The 16,892-nt window shown below is 43.7% G+C and overlaps 1 long non-coding RNA gene across 3 annotated transcripts in view; it reads left to right on the top strand.

Annotated features, from left to right (window-relative positions):
- The first annotated feature begins 263 nt into the window (after positions 1 to 263).
- The window catches only part of LOC113619769 (uncharacterized), a 202,266-nt gene continuing 185,637 nt past the window's right edge, over positions 264 to 16,892 (top strand). Inside the window, exon 1 of one of the 3 annotated variants that reach the window (XR_003432523.1) lies at positions 264 to 505. This is a non-coding gene — a long non-coding RNA (uncharacterized LOC113619769). The remainder of the gene's footprint in view (positions 506 to 16,892) is intronic. The other 2 variants (XR_003432521.1, XR_003432524.1) reach the window with 2 other exon arrangements.

The raw sequence follows: 16,892 nt of genomic DNA, 5'->3' as shown, positions 1-16,892 counted from the left end.
TGTCCCAAACCACTACCCCCAACGTCATCTTTTGTATTTAGCTGAAGATGGTATTTAAGGTGAGGGTGTCAGCCATTCTGGCGAGTTGCTCAGTTTTCTTGGGTCTCTCCCTTGTGTACATGTTAAACTTTTGTTTGTTTTTCTCCTGTTCATCTGTCTTATGTCAATTTAATTCTTAGACCAGCCAGAAAAACCTAGAAGGGTAGAGGAAATTTCTTCCTCCCTGACACTGGACTAGGTCATCGAATTTGGGTGAAAATAGAACTCTTTGGGAAGAAGGATCCATGGGGCCCTTTTACCTCTGTTCCATGTGAATCTGCCCATATTATAATTGCTTCGTTGATTTGTTTATTCCACAGACATCCGTTTGAGTGTACGAGGTACAGTGTGTGCAGCTGGGACCCAAACTTCCAGTCTCTGCTCTTGAGGAGCTTACAGGCAAGTGTGAAAAAAGAAGAGGGGAAACAGGACCGTTACAATCAGTGACATGAATCCTATGACTGAGGTAGGTACATGCGGGATGAGGGTCATCTCACCTAGGCTGGAGGGAGGATTAGCTGATTTATCTCTACACTGAATTTTGAAACGTCCTCAGTGCAAAGCAGCTGGGGAAGAATGTTCTGGTAGAAGACACAGTGTGTGCAAAGGCCAGGAGGCATGGAAGAGCATTCAGGAGCAGCGAGTAGTTCAGGAGGGATGGGCACAGGATCTGTGAGGGAGAGATGGGGCCGACCAGATCACAACGAGTACTGTGTGCTCACCTATGGAGTGTACATTTATCCCGATTTTCTGACCTTCCAAAAACGACAGCGTCCACTTGGGAATAGGGAGTTTGACGGTACATCACGGAACTGCCCGTGCCTGGCCTGGATGAGAACATGCAGCTTGTCCACGGTGATTTCAGCACCAGCCGACACCCCCGTGCGTGCGTCGCTAGGCTAGGGACTCCCTAGTCGTGTGCCCTCCTGGCTGAGGTCCACATACAACCTCTGCTACCCATTCTAGTCCCCCATGGCAATGATGTGAGCCAGAGAGAGCGCTGGTCTCTACCCACGTGTGGAGTACTCTCTGTTTTCCCACGGGCTCTCCGATAAATGATGTCCTTCCTCCCTCCATCCCCGGAGAACTGATGGCTGTTCCCACTTTTCAGAGAAGGAGATTGAATCACTGTAGAGTACCTCCCCATACAGAGACTTAACACCGTCTAGCCATCAGCATTCACAGCAGAGACAGATTACGAGGATGCTCTGGGAACTGGAACCTCAGTTTCTCGTTTGTAATCTATTTTTGGATGGGAAGCAGAGCCACATGGAAAAGATTTGATAATGTTAATAAATGACACAATAGTAGCTAGCTGAGCCAGAAAGTGTTTCTTTCCACACTCAAGTGATGGCTTCAGTTACACAGACTTCCGGGAAAACAGCCTTCTCATCTAAAGTGCCACTTCATCTTCTAATGCTCAAGCCGAATGCCACCTGCTCTGTAAATTATGCCTCAACGGTCGGCTCAGAATATCTCTGTTTTACTTGCATCTCTATTCCTTGATTACCCACTTTGCCTGGATCTTAAGTAATTGCTTCCAGATGTGTCTCTCTCATGAGATGACAAAATAAGGTAACATTCATTACGAGCCCACATGTGTCAGGCACTGGGATAATTGTTTTACACATGCTGTTTCATGGAATCGTCTCAAATTGACTGTGGGTAGATGTTACCAGATCCCTATTAAAAATAAGTAAATGGAAGTTCCTAGATGTTAAGCTCCTCAAAGGCTTAAAAACGTGTCTTCGTCTAGCCCTGCATGCGGCACCAGCCTGGGCATAACAGGGCCTCGAAATGGTGGGAACAAAATACATTTTACTGAAACCCTAGGAATTCTTTTTCCTACCCAAGCATTACAAGGTCCACCCGGGCTCATTTTATATTTAGAAAAAGGTACTCGGAGAGCTCAGCAGTGGTGTAACCAAGGAGCCGGAGCATTCAATAGCTTGGGCTTCTGCCAGGGCATTTCCCGTAGGACAGGTGTTCTGTGTCTCATCATGCTAGAAGGAATGTTCAGTGACATCATGATAGATTGTAGAGTCAGATTTGCAAGACTTCTCCCAACAGCTCCGTGTCAAAACGCGGGTAGGGCTTGGGCATCTGGACTCTCTTACGTTCTGCCCCTGATCGTCTTCTTTCTCGACCTTTAGCTCAATGTGTCTTTCCCTTGATGAAACAGCTCATGAAACAAAACCCGTCCCTGAATTTGGAAAATCCTCAAACATCTGCTTCTAAGTGTGTGTGTGCGTGCGTGCGTGTGTGTGTGTGTGTGTGTGTGTGTGTGTGTTCAGGAAAAGGAGGGAAGAGTGAGGACGTGATTTCCACTCGGTAGTCTGGGGTCCACTTCATGGGAAAACTTCCCCCCAAAAAAGAAATGTTATAAGAGCTCTTCTTTTCCAGAGCTTGGAGTAGATTCCTTTCTGTTTTTGGAAAAGTGGTGTGAAAAATCCATCATGTTCTCATCCATGGTCAGAAGGCCTGTTCAGACCTTTAAAAGTGCAGAGGGAGTGTTTTTCAGCCCCCGTTTTCAATTAGCTGGATGAGGGGTTCCCCTGTGAAGGGAACGTGCTCCCATAGAGGTGATGAAGCCATCTTTACCATCCCTGCGAGAGGGAAGCTGGAGTGGCCCTAATGAGTTAATAAATGTTTAACAACGCAAACATACAGCATCTATTGTGAGAACATATAGCATCCATTATGAGGTGAACTTGACGATGAAGATATTTATCCATTTGTTTAATGCATATTTGCTGATCACTTGCTGTGTGTTTAGCATTGTTCTAGGCAGGGAAGAATTCAGATGAATGAGGGGGCTTGGCCTGAAGAGGCATAGACCCCAGAAGAGGAGATAAATAAGTAACAATTGGAATCCAGTGTGACAGGGGCCATGAGAGAACAAGTAGAGGATCCAGATGCAAGCGGGGGAAACCTTGCTAGAGAGAGTTACACCTGAACGGAATCTTGAATACGATTTAGAGTTATGGAGGAGAGGGGAAGAAGAGAGGGAGGCAGAGAGAGGCAGAGGGATCTGCCCTACCAGGTGTGGAGCTGAGAAACAGCACACACGTTCTAGGAGTCTTTGAGGAGTGAAGGTGGGGGAGAGAGGGAGTGCTGGGGGGAGGGCTGGGGAGAGAGGCTAGTTGGCGGGTTCTCATGCAGGGCTCTTGAGAGCCATGGGAAGGGTTTTGAACTCTTCTCCTCTAGGTGGATGATGAGAGACCATTGCAGAGTGTCCACAAGACAGGGACAAGGGTAGAGTCAGGCTTTACAGATATCATCCTGGCTGCAACGTGAAGCAGGCAAGTCAGAGTCAGGGAGACCAGTGAAGTGCTGTCGCAGTCATGTAAGCAAGAAGTGATGGTTGTGTGGACCAGGGTGGGAGCTGTGGGGAGGGAAGGAACTGGGAAGATTTTATTGATGTTAAAGACGAGCTTGCCAGGGCTTGATGATTGAGCAGATGTGGAGAATGAAGTAGCGAGAAGCAGCGTCCTGGATTGGGGGCCCCGTGGGTGGTGATGCCATTCACTGAAATGGGATCAGGGGAAGAGCGAGGATGACCTCTGGGTGGACCTGGTAGTTCCAGATCAGGAGTAGAGACAATGGGTGGCAAAAGGGCTTCTTGGTGAGCTTGGCCTCAGCAGGACACAGTGCCCACGCTCCACTCCTCTCCAGACGAGGCCTGTGTGCACGTGTACGTAGGACCCCTTCACTTGACGTGGAGCCAAGGATGGGCCAAACGTATCCCTAGAGGCACCCACTCTCCCCACTGGTTTGCTGTGTTTTCCTTCCCACAGTGCGTAACAGTCATCCTCATAATCACAGAGAGATGGTCCAGCGGTTAAGTGCGTGTAAGCCCGATTACTTGGGCTTGTGAATAGCTGTGTGACCTCGGGCAAGTTACTTAACGCGTCTGTAACCCAGTGTCCACATTTGTAATGTGGGGATCATAGTTCCTACTTGGCAGATTTGTAGTAGAGGAAAAAACGTGTAGAACCACACGTCAGGGAGTAGGTACCTGATAAATATCGATGAAACAAAGGAATCGTTCTGACCTTATTCTTGGCTCATTTCTGCTGCTTCTCAGTATAAAACATAGATTTTTATTTTATTTTATACGGGATGCACCGTATTTCATGGATTCAGAGCTCTGCTTTCTTAGAGAAAGGAAAAGGAGTTGAGGGATCAACTACTAAGGGTTTTTTGGAGAATCTGTTTGTACGCAGTGCTGGGCTAGGCGTTTTTCACATGTTCTAACCCAGGGCCACCCAGAATTATCTATCACCCACAAATTCTGAGCTAGTCGTGCTCCTTCCCCTTGTTCAAAAGTTCAAGTTCAAACTCCAAATGCCTCAGCAGGGCTTTCAACGCCTGTCGTGACCTATCCTCAGCTGGTTTCTTGCGCTTCATCTCCTTCTCCTGCCCCCTGCGTGCTGATTCTACCCTCTACTTTAGCCACGATGTACTTTCCACTCTTCAAATGACATGACCATCTATGCTTCCATGTCAAAGTGTGTGCTGTGCCTTCTGCTGGGACTACCCTTACTTCTTACTTTTTAATTAAGACCCTGCTCAGATATCACCTCCCCTTGTTGAATTGATCACCCCATCTTCTCTGATCCCTAGCATTTTGACAGTTCTTCCAATTCCATGCTTACTACAGAGTTTCTTAATAATTTGTTCATGAGTTTGTCTTCCCCTTAGTAAACTGTAAAGTCTTCAAGGGAAGAACCTATGTCTTCTTGGCCTTGAAGCCCCAGATCCTAACCTAGAACTTGGTACAGAGTGGGTGTTGGGGTTAGGCTTACGGAACATGAGTCAATGGATAAATAAACCCCACTTAAAAACGGAAGCAACGATAGGTAGACAGGATGCTTTTTTCCCTTCCTCCCACTATCTTACCTTGCCTTCACCCCAACTCAGCAATCTGCCCAGAAAGAAGAGCATCTGAAATTGACCTCAGAAGGAAAGGACATCCTAAGATATGATACAAATATTTACTGCTTTACCTGTGTTCCCCAGATACGGTGTTGATTCCGAGATACCAACATTATTTACTGTAACTAAATAGATTTTTTTTAACCTCTCAACAAAGACCCAGGACTTAAGAATCTTTCGTTTTCCTAATGCAAGTTAGGGTACCCAGTTACAAAGGGTAGCATGGGTCCATGGGTGGAAAGAGTGGACTGGGATGGAAAAATAGGCTCAGATCTAGTCCAATCTCAGCCCAGCTTGACAGGTAACATTTATACTTAGAAAATGTGTCATCCTCGCCTTCTTTACACAGACCACAGACTAGTTCATTAGCAAATCATTTTGATGATTTGACTTGCCCTGTCATAATTATTGAAGAGAATTCACTGTGGTAAAATACAGTAGTCTTTAAGAGTTTGCTTTTGTACCCTCTAAAATAATCTTGGAAAACTATGTACCTTTTAAAGCCGACAGATGTTCTTATTGTACATTTAAATAGCTGCAAACGATATAACTTCAAGTATATTAAAAATATAGTCATTTAAAAATAAGACTGTCATATCACTGTTTTAAATAGGTTTAATGAAATCTGCATTGCGTGGTGATTTGATACTATCACCGACCCATTAAAAATACATGAATAAGATCTTCCTTAACAATTGAAAATTTATGTAATTCCTTTTTCTCCTTAAATGTGTATTTCCATTACATTTTCTCCACAGAAGTCTATCCTAATCTAGTATGTGTTTTGTACTTGAAAGTCTTTTCAGTGATCATGTTATTTTATTCCTCTGAAACAAAACATGTATATAAATTAATATTAAAATTTCTTTAATGTTCTGTAAGTATAAGGTTCCAGCACAAAATGATTTCCTCTGGATCGAATTGTCGTAGCAATTGTGAGAAGTACTCAACTGATCAATTCGCTATATATTTTTTGAAATTTTGATAAATATTTATGACATGAAACACAAAGCTTTCCTGGAAATGTTTCTCTGAATGAGATGAATTTGTTTCAATTAGATCATATATCTGTTAAGAAATATTTATTATTGCTAACATGAGATGGTATTATATAAATTCTACTCCTTGTTTTCATTGTTTGGTTGTAGTCACTGAGAAACCTATTCACAGAAAGAAATAAATGAGAAAGGAGGATTTTTGTTAGAGCAGAGTTATGACCACCTACCAGGTTGTATGCCAAAATTACCTAGGGATAATCATCAAAAAAGCATTTTTAAATGATTTCTCAACTGATGCTTTAATTAGATTCCCCTCCAGTTTTGTTGTAACCAAAACACTGGAAGTCATCTGAGTTGCAAAATGATTTATTACTGGATCATTAGTCACTCACTTTCTCAACAGTTAAAACAGAATTGTGAATTGTATCTTTATTTGGTGCCCTGGAGATTTTATACCCTAAGGCAGCTCAGGATGAGTGAGACTGCTGGCTTCCTTTTGTAAAGTGGGAGAAAGGCATTTATAAAAGGAGCCTCTTTATCCTCAGATTCTTGAGAAATAGTGAAAATGGAAGCTGAGAATCTGAAAATTTCCCTAAAGCTATCTGCCAACTGGAGCCCTGGGAAAATTCTTGGGTACCTCTGGCTGTACAGTGCATAGCAGTTTGAAAATTGCTATATGAGGTATCTTTTCTCTAATTATAATAATTATATTCAGTCTCCCCAGAGAGGCAGCATAGTTGTACAGGTATCAACAATAAGACAGGAATGCAGAGCAGCCAGAAGTCAAGTCCATATTGAATTATATGAACCAGATTCTATAACTCAGAAGTGGGAAAAACTGACTTGTGTTTTAGCAATCTAGCTTGACTTCATGAATGAGCTAGGATTCAAATGAATCCTTGAATTATGGAAACAGAATGTCAAATCTGGAATAAACTTCAGAGATCATGTAGTCTGGAGAAGGTGATTAAGGCTTACCTTTTATATCAGCTTGGATTAATTGTGAGTAACTGCTTATGTAGCCCTTGTGTATCAAGAAGGATTCAGAGGATCTGTAGGAAGGAATGGTGCGAGTGATGATTAATCATGCCTGTTGGAGGAGGCAAGGAGAGAAGTGATACCGGTGCTCTGTATTTGCTGTCCTTGAGTTGATCTGAGTATACATAGTCCCTGTTGTAGGTACCACAGGGACAGCTGAAGCCCAGGGAGCAGCTGAAGCTTGATCAAAATTCCACAGCTCGCCAGTGGCAGGATGGGCAGAATTACTTATTTTTTCTTCAACATTTGGTGCTCACCATAAACTCGGTAACATTTGCAGCTAGAAAAACTTTTGGATGTTTTAGAGCTAAAAGGGAGCAAATTCTGGTTGTGCCAATATGAACTGTCGTTTTCGTTTAGGGAGTTTTTAGGTTCCTTTACATTTGTTCTCTGTGCTGTTTGTTGAAAGAAGGAAGTGGGTCATCCATTATGAAGAGACTGAAAACCTGAAAATACTGACAGTATGGTTTTAGTTGCCCATTCAAACGGAGCTCAGAAAAAATCATAAACCACCTAAGCAAATTATCACCTGTCTGGGTATTGAGTCCACTTCACCCTGGCCCAGGAAAACAGACCTATAGAGTAAAGTGACCAGAGGTCTGCAAGACCTCTTATTCTTCTATCTACCTATGGCAGGAGTCCTTTTGCCATGTGAGATCACATCTTGGGAGTGGAGTGGGACTAGACAGAAGTATAAGCAGAAGTACGGCAGGATGTATACATTGATAGAGGGGTTGAATTTATATATAACAAATGGATTTTACTGTACATAGAAAATTACATTTTGCTTTACTCCTTTTTCGTGTGGACCTCTCTCCACATAAATCTACGTGTATCCCGTTCTTTTTAACTACAGCATAATATTCAGTTGATTCCAAATGTTTACTAGTTCAAACAGTGCTGCAATAAACATCGTCCTGCGTTCATCTTGGTGCACTTCTGAGAATTTATCTGAAGGATGAATTCCTGGAAATGGACTGCTAATAACAAACTTTCAGTTTCCATAAATACTGCCAAATGGGTCTCTAAAGAGGTTACGTCAATTTAGAGGTTACTCCTAATCATGGTATATGGGAGCACTGTCTCTCCCGCATCCAGCTAACACTGGGTATTTTCCAATGTGAAGAAGGGGAGGATTTAAATAGTTACAGTTTTGAATTAGAAATGAGGCATCTCTCTTGACTACTCCAACCTGTGTCTCCCCAAACCAATACAGCTGGGTGGTGGCTAATGCCACAGACTCTGCTCAGAAGGCTGAATGCTCCTGCTTCAGTGGGAACAGGGGGTGTTTCTTCAGTCTGTGCCCTACTTGGCATCTGTCCCTGACAGACCCAGTCAATGTGGGGAGCCAGCCTCTCTGACAGTAAGAAAAAGTGGATTGGAAACAAATTGATCTTTTCACAGCTGGCTGTTCCCTTCTTCCCAGACTTGGACCCAGTTCAGAACAAGGTCGCCGATCTAACAAAGATGCGGCAACAAAGATGGCATTATTGAGGACGGCCTCCTTTGGGGGGAGGTCTCATTCCCCCAGAGTTGCCTCTGTCATGTCAGCTATGACAAGCCTGGAGACCGCATAGCTGTGAGTCTCCAGGGGTCTCCAAAGAGACACCCAAACTGTCCATCCTGTTGACCATGCACTCTTCTATTGGTGTCTACTACTTTATTTAAAAGATGTCAGATGACTCAGTTCAACAGACTATAACCTCTTATTCATGCTTCCTGGAGGCCAGGATTAGAGGGTGGGAGAGTTTGGAATTCAAAAGGAGAAGAACTGTGTGAGCAAAGGGGAAAAAATCTTGTGCTTATTTCCAGCACCATCACTCTTAGCACTGTTCATCCTATTGCTCTACTTCCTTTCCTTCATAGAGCACTTTATGGCTGGGAGAAATCTTTGCTTACCTTTTCATTGCCCGTCTTCTCTACTGGAGTAAGGTCTTCATGAGGGCAGAGGCATTATTTAGCTCACCACTGCATCACAGGTCCCTAGGGTACCTCCGGGCACGTTGGGGGCGCTTGATGCATGTTTGTCACATGAATGAGTGAATGAAGGAAGGAAGTTGATGAGCACCTCCTGTATTAGACAATTTCATATATGTGAGATGTTCTGGTATTTAAACCTTATGAGGTATAGATATTATCTTCATTTATGGCAAAGGAAATGGGGTTTCAGAGATTAAATAACACTTTCAGAACCACACAATGGTAACAGGTAGAACTGAGATTTTCATTTAGGCATGACTGACCCCAATCCTATCTTCTAGACCTGATTCGGATTTTTCGAAGTTTAAACTGAAAAATATTAATGGTTTTTCCAGCAATGCGAGGTGCAGTCGTTAAGACCCTTCCAGGTGAGCGTGTGCGTCCACCAGGAGCATATGTTCCTCCTTTGCCCTCCAAACATGGGCAAGTCCCTGAATACTCTGTTTATTAAATCCTTATTCATCTGGGGACAAGAGTAGAGCTAATTTATGTGCATTTGTACAAATTTTGGAACCTCCGAACTGAGTAACAAGGGAACTTTAAAAAGCCCTTATGTTGACAGTGAGCAAGTATAAGGAAGGGCACTAATATTTAATAAAGTCATGTTGCGTGCAAGGAATTGTGCCTTAAATAGGTGATTTCATTTAGTTCTTACAACAGCATTTTTCTGTTTTTTCTCTTTCTCCCTTTCCTCCTTCCTTCCTTCCTTCCTTCCTTCCTTCCTTCCTTCCTCTCTCTCTCTCTCTCTCCCTCTCTCTCTCTTTTCTTTCTTTCTTTCTTTCTTTCTTTCTTTCTTTCTTTCTTTCTTTCTTTCTTTCTTTCTTTCTTCTCTCTTTCTCCCTCCTCCCTCCCTCCCTCCCTTTCCTTCCTGCTTCCCTCCCTCCCTCCCTCCCTTTCTTCCTTCCTTCCTTCCATCCTTTCTTTTTTTTAAAAAAAAAATTTCCAGACAAGATTGGAAGATTTACCTTAGATAAGCCATGCGTAATGGTAGGACCAGCATTTGAGGTACATCTTCATGTCTGTAGGGCCTCTTGTCTTTCTACCCACCATGCCACTGAGTGTTGAACAGGGACTGCGGTCTCAGCTGACTAAGTACTGTCACAGGCACAGAGGATGCTGCGTAAATGACTGATTGGCAGACCCCTGACCTCCTGGTTCTTAGCCAGTGACCCCCAGGGCTACTTGAGGTCTGGCACCATGCCTGGTATGACTTTATGCTTTAATAGTTTCTTTCTTCTGTTAGCCAACCCCCTAAGGGAGCCTTGTCTCCTTCTTGAAACCCTGTGCTGGAACAAGAGGTTTCCTTAGGATTCCGGAAGCCCACACTCAATGCTATGTTTTTTCCCGAGATCTGGCTACAAGGTAGTGCTCTGAGGTCAGTCTTTCCAGCTCCCAGCTCAGAGAACTACAAACTCCAGGCTCCCAGGGGTGTTGAACTACCAGTTATGATGAAATATTAGCACAGAAGAAAATAATTCTTTTCTATTTTGGGTTTCTAATCAGGACAGCATAGCTGTAGGATGATTTATGTACTTGCATTTTCAAAAAGTTTCTTCTCCTATTGTTTCTTCTCTAGTCATTTCTCTTATCACTTGGGCTCAGCTTGATGCTTCTCTGGAATCTGCCCTTTTTTTCTTCCGTCTATAAAACACCAAACACATGTCCCCAGTCTGGCTCCATGAAACTGGATTTGGGGATGAAATTGTCCCACTCAGATAGTAGAAATCCTTAAAAAAAAGAAACAGAAGGAGTTGCTCCAAATTCCTAAGCGCATTCTGCTCTTTATCCATAACTTGTTCATTCAGGCGATCATTTGCCAAATACTTATTAAGTACTTACTCTGTGTTAGATGTTGTGCTGGGTATGACGAACATGGTGGTAAATGAGCTGGCACCCCTCCCTCAGGAGCCCCTGGGTCTGACGCTAGCCCTGCCCTGCTGACCGCCCCACCTCTCCAGTTCAGCTTTGGCAGCCCTTCTCTCCTGGTACTACTCCCCGTTCCACTCCCCAGCTTTTCCTACCTGTGTTCTCCTTCTGTCTTTCCATCATGCACCTCTTTCCGCCCTAGAACATTTTTACAACTTTCCTCCATCCAAGTAGCCCGCTCTTCAAGCCCAAACCTAGATGTCACATGTCCCAGGAAGCCTTCTCCTACACCCCACCCAACGTGGGTCTGCTCGCCTTCCATATGTCCATATGCTTAGTATCTTGTATTGTAATTAGCTGCTTCCTTGCCTGCCTCTCCCATTAGACTGTTAGCTCCTTGAGAACAGAAGCAATGATATCTTGTTCACAGATATGGGCCTAATGCGTGGCCATAGTGGGGGCTCCCTAATTATTTATGGAACAAGCAAGTGGACTGGAAAACAGATAAGACAAATACATTTAAAGAACTTCATAGGAGTTCTTATGAAAATTAAAAGAATTACTATTTGTAAACTACTTATAATAATGCCGGTATCTAAAAAATGGATTCAAACTCTGTATAATAAATGCTAGGATAAACCTTGTTGTAAGGAATTATAGAAGAAAAAAAAAAGGCTGCTCTAATGCAGCCTGGGAACCAGGATGGAAGGAGCTCTTAGGAAACATTTTAAAGAGAAGATAAGTACCAAAGATGAATAGGAGTTACTGAGGTGAGCAGAGAGGTGGTGTCTCTAAGGTAGAGGGAACAGCATGTGTAAAAACACAGAGGCAGCAGAGAGCATGACTTGTTTGGGGGACTTCAGCTTTCTCATGGGTTGGAGGAAAGTGGATTTGGGTGGGTGTGACTGGGTAGTTGGTAAGAGGAGATTGTAAATGACCTACAAGTGGCCCTATGGTCCAGTGGAAAGAGTACTGGGGGGAGAGTGAGGGGACTAGAATTTGAGCCCAAACTCTGACATTAACTCCAAGTGATCTCACGTGGGTCACTTCACTTTTCTTGACCTTAGTGTTCTCACCTCTATAATGTGGGCTGGGCACTAGATGACCCCCAAAGCCCACTTTCTTCTTAGACAGTCAAGGAATCTGGGGGAGTAGGAGCTCCTTGAGTGCAAGGGCCCATGTCTGGTGCCTAGCAAATACTGCTACTATTACTGCTATGCTTCAATACTGTTACTTCTATTAGTACTAGTATAACACTGTTTCTAGTGTTTTACTAGTATGATACTACTACTACCATTAGTACTATATAACTATACCTACCATTCTACTACTATCACCACTATACTGTTAACTATTGCTATTAATGTACTACTGCACCATTACTACAACGTGACTACTACTAATATTACTGTCATGCTATTATGACTACTATACTCCTAGTGCTATTATGTTCTTCAATTACCGCATAGTTCTTACTACTAGTACTATCAGTACTGCTGTCCAACCACTATCTCTGTGCTACTACTGCTACTCCCAGAAATAACGGTAACACCTATTGAGATCCTACTCAGTGTTGAGCACTACTTTACACGTGTTGACCCTTAATCCTCCCAACAAGCCTAGGAGATAGGTTCTCTTATTATTTCCATTTTGTGATTTAGAAAACTGAGGGTCAGAGAGATTAGAAACCTTGCTCAGGAGGCTGGGACTGAAATTCAGGTACCATGGCTTCCGAGCCTTGCTTCTCCAGGGCTTCCGCGAAGGCCTGGTGAGTGACTGATGGAAGATTTATGGTCTGAATCAAACTGAGTTCTTCTATTGCTGTTTCTGAAGTGTTATTTTAATAAGACGCCCCAGGCGAATTAGGATCTACTCGAGAGAGAAATAGGAGCCGTTTCCTAAGTCAGGTGGGCCAAGGGTCTTTATTTTAATCTCTTCAGCCCTTACCTCTGCATTCATCGTGCATCAGGCATTAGCTCTATGAGGCGAAAGATAAAGTGATTTATCAAATTTATTCTTAATTCAGCAATATGAGAACATGAGGGCGAGTCTATGCCTGAGGTCCCCTGAGACGTTCGTGGTCCCCTTGAAGAGAGCAGTGGGGATGTTCACCTGAAGGCCCCCATGCCTGCTGCCAGTCTGTCAAGTAAAGAGTCACATGCACTCTACAGTGTGCTTAGCTCTGTTTTTTTTTAAGGGTCCCCAACGTTTTGGAAGCATAGTGAGAAGAAACATCATTCGTGGCGTCAGGGGGCCATTGATGGATGAAGGTGTCTATGAGAGGACAAGTACTTTCACATTTTATCCATTTCCAAATCCTCTAGAAGCATATCTAGGAACTTCTCATTAGCTGTACTTCAGGACTACTAGATCTGCTAACTTGGAATTTCCCCAAATGGACTTGGAGCCCGTGCTTTACCTCCCTGGATCTTCTTGGCCCTGTCTTAGGCTGCAGGAACATTTTGCTCCCACAGCTGTTGGAAGCAGCCCCTTGATGTAGTCAGAGACAGTTGCTCAGCATCTTAATGCCAAGACCAAAAGGGGTGAAGAAAAAAATGGGAGTTACGGAAAGTGAGTGACTGACCTCATTCGGTAGGAATCCCTTCTGGAAAGGGAGCTGCAGAGTGTTGTGACAGGCAGTAAGTCACGTGTAAGAATGTTTACCATGGAATTCCAGCAAAAGAAATGGCTCCAGAACCTTCCTGGGTAATACAAATGGAGTCTGCCCATAGGCCTCAGAGGGGAATCCTGGAAAACCTTGGCCTTGTGAGGGAGGCCATCTCCTCCCGCGTCGGTGTCAGCTGAGGCTGCGACAGCGCTTGAGCTATCCAAACTGCCGGCTGGTGTTTATAAAAGAATCATCTGGTTCTTAAGTCAGCTCGACTTAAAAGGCTAGTCATGGGATATATGAAGAGGGGCAAAGCACGGTACTGTTTATTGAGCTGGGAATTACTATTTCCATCTTATGGGTGGTTAGACCGATTCATGCATATTTCCTAAATTCACGGAGTTTGTAAGTTCCGGCGTCTGGGTTCAAACCCAATTGGGTTTGACTCTAAATCCTGCGTGGTTGCCTTTTTTGAGAGCAGGGTATGCATCCTACATATTTTTCTTACTCCAGTTGCAGTATTCACTATCCTGGGTATGTCGAATCCTGGAATACCATGGGCACCTCTAGCCATCCTGTGGTCTAATCCTCTCACTGTACAGATGGGAATGGCCCAGAGCGGGAAGGGCCTTGTTCAGACTCACATAAAGGCCGCGGCTGGATTAGAGGTTGGCTGCCCCTCAGTTCAAAATGCTGCCTGCCCTAGAGATTCTTATACTGAGTGAAGTAAGTCAGACAGAGAAAGAGAAATATCGTATGTTATCCCTTATATGGGGCATCTAAAAAGAAATGATACAAATGAACTTATTTTCAAAACAGAAACAGACTCACAGACTTAGAGAATGAGCTTATTGTTACCAGCGGGGAACAATGGGGAAAAGGATTAGTCAGGGAGTTTGGGATCGACATGTATACACTGCTATATTTAAAATGGATAATGTACACAGGGAACTCTGCTCAGTATTATGTGGCAGCCTGGATGGGAGGGGAGTTTGGGGGGAGAATGGATACATGTATATGTATGGCTGAGTCCCTGTGCTGTGCACCCGAAACTATCACAACATTGTTGATCAGCTATGCTCCAATATAAAATAAAAAGTTTTAAAAAATGTCTCCTGACCAGGTGCGTCACTCTGAATGGTTACTTAATATATTTTGTTGATTGATTTAAATGTAATTTATGGCAACACCATCTCTCCTCCTTCTAGAAGAGTCATTGCTAAATCCCAAGAGTCCACGTTTTGTCCCACTGCTTGGTTATTGGTATTTAGTGTGTAAAACCTTTCACCTTCAGTCCAGTGAGCAACGATGTTGTGTGAGACACCAGAGACAAAGATAAATCAGCCATGCCTCAGGAACTTCAGGAACTTACCAACATCTGGGAGAGCCAGATACGAGAACTTCTTATTCTAATACATTATATAATCATATGAGATAGACATCTGGAAGGTGTAGAAGCAGAGGTGAGGGGTACCTACCCGTGCCTGCTCCCAGAAGGGCCTTACTGGAGGATTAATGAATTAAACTGATTCATGATTTCACCCATTCACCAAATAATTATTGGGCACCTCTTCTGTGCCAGGCACTCTTCCAGATATTAGGGGATACAGCACTAAGAAAGGCAAAAGATTCCTCTGTCTAGTGGAAGAGATGGAACACATAAATAAGTATTCAAAGTAGAAGCAATGTGGGAGCATATAACAAGGCAGAGGTCTAGAAAATGATACGGGTTTGGGATTTATTTTAAAAAGTGTGGCTAGGGAAGGCCTTTTCAGGGGGATGTCTTTTGATCCGAGAAGAAATGGAGAAGAACCTTGAAAATATGTTCGATAAGTGCTTTCCGGACAGAGGCAAAAACAGGACCGATGTCTTGAGGCAGGCCCAGTGGGGTGTATTTGAATAAGAGTGAAAACGAGTGTGAGTGCAGTGGCATTGGTGAGGGTTACTGCTGGAAGCGACGGGGATAGAGATGTAGGCAAGGATCAGGTCATGGACTGTGTAGGTCATAGATATGTGGATGGCAGTCAGATGGAGAAGGGCTTTTCCATCTTTTCCTTCCTGGGAGGCATCACTGACAATATCACAATATCAACACAAAGAAAGATAAGAACTAACAGCAAATGAATCATTCTGATTGCCCATCTTGAGATGTTCCTACAGATCGTGATTAATGCATTCCTGCCCATAAGGCCAAATTCCATCAAAACATCTCTCTGGAAAATGTAGCACTCAGAACCGCTGCCTCAGGCACTCCCACCCACCTCACCACGCATCCTGCATTCATCATCTCTCTCTGGTTCTTTGTCATGTTGTTAACATCCCTTGAAGGATATGGTGCAACTCCAAGTAAAGCTCTCTCCATAAATATTTAGACTGAATAGAAGATGTGCCAAAGGTGCAAAGAATCTGTCCAGAAGGAGAAGAGACCTTTCTCTTTGTTGTCTCTTCAGGCTTGTAATTTAATTCATGAATACGTGTCTTTGAATAATACATAAGCATCAATTTACCTAAAAGAGTCGCACAGAAACCTTAGCTTCTCATCCTTCTGCTGTGCCCTGCGTGGCATTTTCTTCTCATCCTGGAATATACATTCCTCTGTTTTACCTTCATCACTTTCTTCTCTGTTCCCATGTTTCTGATCATATCCTGTATGTCCGGCTCTGTTAAACGTGTCCTTGCAGAGTCTGCCTCCCCTCTTCTCAGAGTCATTTGCCAATTCATTTTGTTCAGGCTTCTCCCTCTGCCCCCACTTCCCTGAGCCTGTTCCCACTGAGGTCAAGCCAGTCTTCATATTACTAAGCCCAGTGGCCATCTTTCTAGGTCTTGTTTTACTAGAACTCATCACCGACATGGAGAGTGTTAATGGGTCCTTGCTGAGGCTCGCATCTCTTTCGGCATCTGTTTGCACCGCTCTTGCTTGGACAACTCTGACTGTTCCTTCTCCGTCTCTTAAATCTTTGGCTTCCCGTGGGTTGTATCTTCACCATCTTCTTTCTCTAACGCTCAACTATGCCTGAGTTTCAGCTCTAATAGCTTCCAACCCTCTGTGCCCTGCCCAGACTTAATAGCTGGCTCCCATCTGTGGGCTTGGAATGCTATATGTCAGCCAACCCGCATTCTCAGCTGATGAATGGGTTTTAAAGTAACCCCTGATGTACCTTCATATTTCTATTCCAGGGCTGAGAGCCTTCCACCTCCAGTTAGCTTGCTGAGTGAAGCTGAGTAAATGCGTTCCCCTCTCTGGGCTTCAGTTGCCTTAAGTGTAGAGGGAGTGAGTTGGACCCCTCCAAATCTCCTTCAGCTTTAGATGGGCGCGATGTGTGGCCCTAAAGAAACATAAATAACTATTGTGGTTTTAAGGGGCCCAATAAACGATACCCCCTTCCTTCTCCCCAAATTCAGGACCAACAGTATAACTGAAATTA

This window comes from Aethalodelphis obliquidens, unplaced genomic scaffold (assembly GCF_003676395.1).
Source record: "Aethalodelphis obliquidens isolate GAN/ISIS:26980383/991018 unplaced genomic scaffold, ASM367639v1 scaffold7, whole genome shotgun sequence".
Lineage (NCBI taxonomy): Eukaryota > Metazoa > Chordata > Mammalia > Artiodactyla > Delphinidae > Aethalodelphis > Aethalodelphis obliquidens.
This window is presented reverse-complemented; position numbering and strand designations above follow the sequence as displayed.